Source organism: Nycticebus coucang, chromosome 14 (assembly GCF_027406575.1).
Source record: "Nycticebus coucang isolate mNycCou1 chromosome 14, mNycCou1.pri, whole genome shotgun sequence".
In the NCBI taxonomy this organism is placed as follows: domain Eukaryota; kingdom Metazoa; phylum Chordata; class Mammalia; order Primates; family Lorisidae; genus Nycticebus; species Nycticebus coucang.
In genome coordinates, this window is record NC_069793.1 from 61754949 (window position 1) to 61762870 (window position 7922).

The 7922-nt window shown below is 37.5% G+C and overlaps 2 pseudogenes; both read right to left on the reverse strand.

Moving 5' to 3' along the window:
* Positions 1-407: 407 nt before the first annotated feature.
* LOC128565382 (olfactory receptor 51B2-like) lies at positions 408-1345 on the reverse strand (annotated as a pseudogene).
* Positions 1346-6453: 5108 nt separating this feature from the next.
* On the reverse strand, positions 6454-7388 carry LOC128566034 (olfactory receptor 51B2-like; annotated as a pseudogene).
* Between the last annotated feature and the right edge of the window lie 534 nt (positions 7389-7922).

Sequence of the window (7922 nt, forward strand, 5' to 3'; positions counted from 1 at the left end):
TCACTTTGCCTCTTCAGAAATAGTACTTTTGCTTCTAATGGGTATTGGATTAGAATTGCATTTGTTTTTCCTGCTTTTTCCGTGTATGCCTTTATGCCCTTTATCTACAAACACAATTGAATCCTAATTTCCTAATATCTCTTGATAGAATGACGGATAAATAGAAAACTAGATAGATATCTCTCCGTATATATCTTTATATCTCTCAGTATGAATAGATCTGTACTTTTTATTTATCGATCAAATGGATATATTTATTGCATTTCTGTTGAACTTAGCTTGCTGTTTCATGTAATAATTAAAGTCTGTCTAACACAGATAAGAGATATTGGGTATAAAGCTAAGATACCTGCCACTTAGGCAAAATACCCAGAAACCCCGAACATCTTAAATTCTAAAATAATGGCTCAAGCCCTACTGTGCCCAGAAAATAGATGAACAATGCTTTTCTGAATCTGCTTGGTCTTGATGCTGTATATAATGGGGTTCATGAATGGAGGAAATAGAAAATAAACATAGAGCATTGTAATATGGACCTCATGCGGGGCATGTTTCCCAAACCTATGGATGAAAGTCAGGCCAATCACAATGATGTAAAATACCAGGACCCACAGCTAATATGGGAAACACAAGTGTTGAGAGCTTTAGCTTGCTCCTCTCTGGAGGCAATGCCCATAACTGTCTTCAGGATTAAGATATAAGAAAAGACAATGATCAGAGCATCAAGGTAGAAAGTTAAAGCAACCAGAATAACAGGGTATAAGCGATTAAATGTAGTATCAGCACAGGCAAGTTTCATGACATCTTGGGGGAGGCAAAAGGCGTGGGAAAGAACGTGGGACCGACAGTATGGGAACCGATAGAGTGCCAGGATTGGAGGCACAAGGGACAAAAAGCCCCTCAACAGTACCCCCAGTCCTATCTCTATCACCCTGGAATTGGTAAGGATAGAGTTATACCTCAGAGGAATGCGGATGGCAATAAAACGGTCATAGGCCATGGCAAGCAAGATACCCGATTCCACCATCAAAAGAGAGTGGATGATGTAGGCCTGCGAGAAGCAGGCCCCGTGGCTCATCTCCCGGTGATTCACCCATAAGACACCCATTACCGTAGGCATCGTGGTCAGCGTCACTGTGAGGTCAGTGCCTGCCAGCATAGCAAGGAAGTAGTACATGGGTCCATGAAGGCTGTGGTCATCCTTGATGAGGTAGAGGAGTGTGCCATTGCCAAGAAATACAGACACATACACTGCAAAGAAGGGGATGGAGATCCAGTGATGAACAGCCTCCAGGCCTGGGAAGCCAGTCAGCAAAAAGGGGGCCCCACTAATATTGGGCCACATAGTGTGTCCACAGGGAAAGAGCAGATGCATGAGAACTATTAGTCCCCCACACTCAACTTTTTCAGGTGTGTACTAAATCTTTGTGAGAATATATAACAATATTTCTATTTAGGAATAATTGATTGATAAATGTATGGTTATGGAACTATTGACTTTCAAAAGAGCAAAGGAGACTTATAGACTATTCTAGAGATGAAAAATAAAGATCTTCTTTATGTGCTATGTTAATAGTTAAATTTTTTCACTTATAAAACCACATTTGATAAGAAATAGTTCTCATTGTTGATTGCATGCTATATAATTTTTTATCAAAATGGTATCAGGAAAGATGGCAAATATTTCCAATTGAATAATAAATTTGCTTAGCTAGACCGATGTTTAGTTTGCAAATGTTAATATATTTAAACATGACTTTAATTTTATATTTCATAAGCATAATACAGACATTGTTTTTTATTTGAAAACTTTTCTAAGTTTAGTTTTAAAATTGAATTTTAACAGTTTATGGAACTTCAGCAAAAGCATTGTAACCTCTATGGAGAAAAATGGATAAAGACAGGCTATGTCACATTTACTCTAAAAAAATTCTTGGTGGTTTTACTGAAGCCCATTCATGGATTCTTCCAAAGAAACTTGAAACCTGCCTTAACATATTTATTCACGTAGAAACAAAACATAATAGGTGGGGGTTATCCAAACTGAGAGGGATATATTCTACTATAAAGATCTCTGGAAAAATCTGTCTTCATTTGACTGCTTCTAGCATCAGAGGAAAGAAGAATCATTCCAAATTTCTGTTCCTGGCATTCACCCACTCATAATCTTGCTGCTGGAATAGGGAGCCATTCCTGCCATATTTAGGGACTCACACCAAATACTTCCTTCTCAAAGACTGTTCAGGAAACCAGGATAGAGTGTTTATATATGTGGAAAGCACCTTTGCAGAGTATCATCTTTCCTGGTACTCGAGAGACTGCTTGATCCCTCTTCCCTCTCTCCAGTCTGGGAGGAGCAGGGCAACTCAGCCAGTGTCATCAGGCCATTCAGGTGTTTCCTCAAGTATGGGTGAGGAAAAATGGAAACTCAAATACCACAGAGGTGTGGAAACATCAGGGCTTACTTATGTAATTCCCCAGAACTCGAAAAGTAGCATATGATAAAACAAATAAGTCTTTCTTGGTGACTATCACAAGGGTCAAAAGGATGTCACTTATACCCAGGGTGACACATACCTATTTGTAGTAGATTTACAAATTCTAATTACATTTTGTGTTTTATATTTCTATGGGAAAATCAGTTCTGATTTACAGGGACATCAATGCACCTGCTAAGAGCCATGTGAATAAATGCCAGCTTTAGTTTTTCATTGTCTTTTCCTTGGTGTCTGTGTCTAATTCTCCAGATCCATGATTAACTTCCAAATCTACATTTAGATTAAAGATAGATATATTCTTATTAGATTTGCTTGGTCTTGATGGAATAGATGATAGGATTCATTAAAGGAAGAAAGGGGAAGTAGACATAGCTCATGACAATGTAGAACACCTCTGACGTATACTTCCCAAACCTGTTGCTGACTTTCAAACCAATCATGGAGATAGTCACATTTTGCTAGAAACATTGTGCTACCACCACCTGGTTAATTCCCTCATTAATTTCCTCAAGACAGTCTCATATAATTTTGTTATGGCTTTCCCAATGTTTACTACTTCTTTTTCTACCTTTTCTACTCTCCAAAATCACTGACATAATTAAATGCTCAAATTCTTCCTCTACCCCACAAAGTCTCACTTTGTCACCCTTGGTAGAGTGCCATGATGTCACAGCTCACAGCAACCTCAAACTCCTGGGCTTAAGCAATCTCTTGCCTCAGCCTCCCAAGTAGCTGTGACTACAGGCACACACCACAGTGCCCAGCTATTTTTTAGAGGAAATCAGAGGGAATTACCCAGGTGGAGGTAGCAAAATGTGACTATCTCCATAGAGCTGCTAGACATGAAATGCTTAAAGCCCTTTCTACCTCTTCCTATCTCTATATACTTGACCTTCAACACTCTGCTTTGCAGCTCTGTGACTAGAAGCGTTCTCATCTTTGCACAGCCTGAAGATGCCAGTCATCTCCAGTATTTCCACTTTATCAGGCTCCACAATATGAAAAAATGAATCTTATTACCTGCTCTTTTGTAGTCTTATTTTGCCACAAATTTGGAAGCCTGAAGTCAAGACTGCATCTTTGAGAAATCTCCTTAATAAGAAAACCACAGTATCATAAATGAGTCAGAATTAGGACAAATCCCAAAGAATTTAACCATCATAGGAGAAGAAAGCTCTGATTCTACATCTATAACTGATGAATGCTCATTGAGATTAAAATCAGTAACATCACAAGTCTCTGTACACATTGAAATGTGTAGAGGACCATGATTATTTCACAAATATCATTCTATCTCTGAAAGCTGTTTCATTTTTTAAAAATACATATGGGTGAACAATCATTATTCGATTAATGTTAGTAGACTGTGGAGAACACAAAAAATATATCCCTAAGATCAGGGAAAATTTCAGAGTGGAAATGCCACTTAGATTGAGGGTTGAATAATGAGAATAGTTGTGAATATCATAATTTTTGGTAGGGTAGGGCACTACTTCCATGCCTGGAAAGAAACACAAATAAAATTCAAAATTGTGCACTGGTCATGGGACAGGGTAAAATATGAATTCAGACCAACATAATTTATACTGAACCTGTACTAAAGAACTCAGAGCATTGTTAAAGCAAAACATGAAAGAAAGCTTTATAGAAAAATCTGTGGCAGCAGCTTCTGATCTTAGAGGGTTTACAAACCTTATGAAAACTTTTGAAATAAGTCCAGTCAATGAGTGTAGAATAAAGAATAGTGTGGATTCTTATGATCAGGTAATTTTTAGGTAAGGTCACCATGTCTACAGTATGAGCCATGAACACATTGGAAAAGGGGCAGGACATACTGTATAAAAACAATATCAGGATAGAGCAACACACTGAAAATTGTATTGGTTGGGATTAGGCATTGTCAGTAACATTGGATAGAAGAGCACAGAAGAGATTCTATGACTTGGAAAGAATGGAATGGACTGATTAATTGAATGTGGTAGATTAAGGAGAAAGAATCAAGAAAGATGACATCCATATTCTGAACTTAGCTGAATGAACATTAGTTCCACACACTTCCATGGCGATCAAAGGAAGAGAATGAGTTTGTTGATCAATCACCACTTAATTGTTAACTGCTCCCTTTGCAGTTAACATTATTCATTTACCCTTTGGACTTGGAGAAAAAAAAGAATTGCTTTTGGTATTATGTGCCTATACACATTCAAATAGACATGTTTCTTTTTCTGTATTTCTCGAGTTTAGAGAATAAATGAGAGGAGGAGAAGAGACTGGAGATTGACCAGTAATTAACTTTGGCTGGTTGTGGTGCCATAAGCCTATAGTCCTAGTGTTTTGGGAAACTGCAGCTGAAGGATTGCTTGAATCCAGGAAGTCCACAACAGCTTGGACACCATACCAAGAGCCCATACTTATCACATACAAAAAAAAAAATAATAATAACAATGATCAGATTAAGTTAGAAAATTTACTTCTAGTGATTAGAATTAATTATATAAACATGAGTTTTGGCCTAGACTAAGTGTGAAACCTAACACTTCTTACAGTTCTGTGTCTTTATACACTCAACAACTTAGCTTCCTCACCTGCAAAATGGAGATGATGGTTGTTGAAAGGGTTGTTATAAGGATTAAATAAACATGCTGAGGATAATGATATACATCAATGAATTAACATTTTTGTTGTTGTTTCAGTTTGCCTGGGTCTTGGTTCAAACCCACCACCCTTAGTATATGGGGCCAGCGCCTTACTCACGCAGCCACAGGCGCTGCTCAATTCTGTTAAATTTTGCTTCCATATGTGCACATAAGAGTTGATCAACTAGACCTAACTTAATACAGAGTACAAATGTTTCTTTTTTCCCTTCTTGTGGAACTTCACTTAGAAGAAAGGTCTTCAGTTCCATCCTGATTGTTACACAAGATACTAGGTCACCACATGTTTATGGTTGAGTAGTACTTCCTGGACAGTTACCTCAGTGTGATAATCCATTCATGTGTTGATGAGCACTTAGGTTGTTTCCACATTGCTGTGATGGTGAATTGTGTTGCTATCATCATTTGAGTGGAAGTGTCACTCCTCATGAATCACATCACTGCCTGAGCTCTGCCTCCTGTCAGAGAAGCAGCAGCATTAGATTGTCATATGAACAGGACCCCTACTATAAACTGCACATGTGAGGGATCTAGGTGGTCTGTTTTGAGAATCTAGTGCCTGATGCTCTGAGGTGGAGATGTAATGTGCTTAAATCAGTCCGAAACCATTGCTCACCCAGTTCTGTAGAAAAATTCTTTCATGAAATCTTGTGCCAAAAATGTCAAGGGAAGCTGTACTAGGGGATAGTCAAAGAGCATTAAGATAGGTGATTTAAAAGTAAATTTAAAATACTCATTTCTCATTATTAACATTATACTGACAATAATCAAAGGTTTACTACTCAGGAGGCTGAGGCAAGAGAATTGCTTAAGCCCAGGAGTTGGAGGTTGCTGTGAGCTGTGTGAGGCCAGGGTACTCTACCAAGGGCCATAAAGTGAGACTCTGTCTCTACAAAAAAAAGGTTTAAAATCATTATTTGGCTGAAAATATTTTTTGTGCTGTACAAGTGTATATTACCTGTGACCACACATAAACATACACATGCAAATCTGAACACCAATGCAAAGAAGATTCTTAGAGGATGTTTTTAGTTCTTAGATTTTTATTGAAATGGATGATTTTTAGGGGAATGTGAAGAAATAAATTATGTACAGACTTTTTCAGTTCTATGTGGTCCTACTCAGAGATATGTAATCAGGCTTCTCTGAAGATATATGGTAACTTTGTGCTAACATAACTGAGCACTGTGAAAGAAGCTGTTGTCTGTAGTATCATTGGTCTTTTCTCAAAGAGGGATCCAGGCATTGCTTTTATACTTTGTCTTCATCTTTGTTTGTGATCTGATTCTCCAAATACAAGATTAACTACCAAATCTACGTTTAGAGAAAAGGTGAATAAGGCCATATTGGATTTGTTTGGTCTTGATACTATAGATGATGGGATTCATTAAAGGAGGAAAGAGGAAGTAGACATAGCTCATGATGATGTGGACCACCTTTGGAACATTCCTCTCAAATCTGTGGATGAATGACAGACCAATGACTGTGACATAGAAGATGAGCACAGAACTAACATGGGAGATACAGGTGTTGAGTGCCTTGGCCCTCTCTTCACCAGAGGCAATGACTATAACAGTCTTGACAATTAGAATATAGGAGAAAAAGATAATAAGGGAGTCTAAGAAGTGTGTGAGACAAATTAGTATTACAGGGTAAAGTCTCTTGTAAGTTATATTAGCACAGGCTATTTTCATGAATTCTTGGTGAAGGCAGAAAGCATGACAGAGAACATGAGAGTGGCAATATGAAAATGAAAAAAGACGTACAATCACAGGAATTATGGATACAAATCCTCTCAGAAAAATCCCCACTCCTAACTTTACCACTTGAGTATTGCTAAGAATAGATGTGTACCTCAAAAAATTGTGGATAGCAATGAAGTGATCAAAGGCCATGGCAAGGAGGATACCTAATTCTATAATAGAAAGGGATTGAACAAAGTAGGCTTGCAAGAAGCAGCCTGCATGGCTAATTTTCTTGTGATTCTTCCACAAGATGCCCATCACTGTGGGCATAGTGGTCAGTGTCACCATGATGTCTGAGCCTGCCAACATAGCAAAGAAATATTACATGGGTTTGTGAAGACTTTGGTCGTCCTTGATGAGAGGAGTGATCTATTGCCAAGAAAAATAGAGACATAGATTGCAAAGAAGGAGAAGGAGATCCAATGATGAGCTCCCTGTAGCCCTGGGAATCCAGGGAGCAAAAAGGGGGCCTCACTGATATTGGGCCACATAGTGTCAACAAGTAGAGAGCAGCTTTCTTGAAACCTTGAAAACAGGAACGTGGATGTGTCTTGGTAATATGTCACAGTAACTTCACTCAAAATCTTTTAACTTGGGAATAATTTCTAGGTGTGATAAACATGAGTCTGAAGCCATTTTCATACAGAAGGCTATATGAGAGATGTGAAATGATGGTCATCCCTTAATTAAAGAAAAATACTAAGTTAATGGTTAAAATTTTGTCAAAGAAATTTTTTTCATTAATGTTTCTAATGCTTAAGGCCCAACTGTTATGTGGTGCTTAAAATATCTACAACAACAGGGTGAAAACACAAACAAGGTAAAATATAGCATATGAATATTGATAACAATCTTTTTAAACTTCTTTTCTTGTAATTGCTAACTACTTGGAGATAAGTAATTTGAATTCATTTTTATCTTTCACAATTGTGTTGAAGACATATTTTATAATTTAATAAAACTTTTATTTTTTGTAAAACAATATTATGCTTTTTTTTATAACAAAACATTGTGGTTGTCCAAAT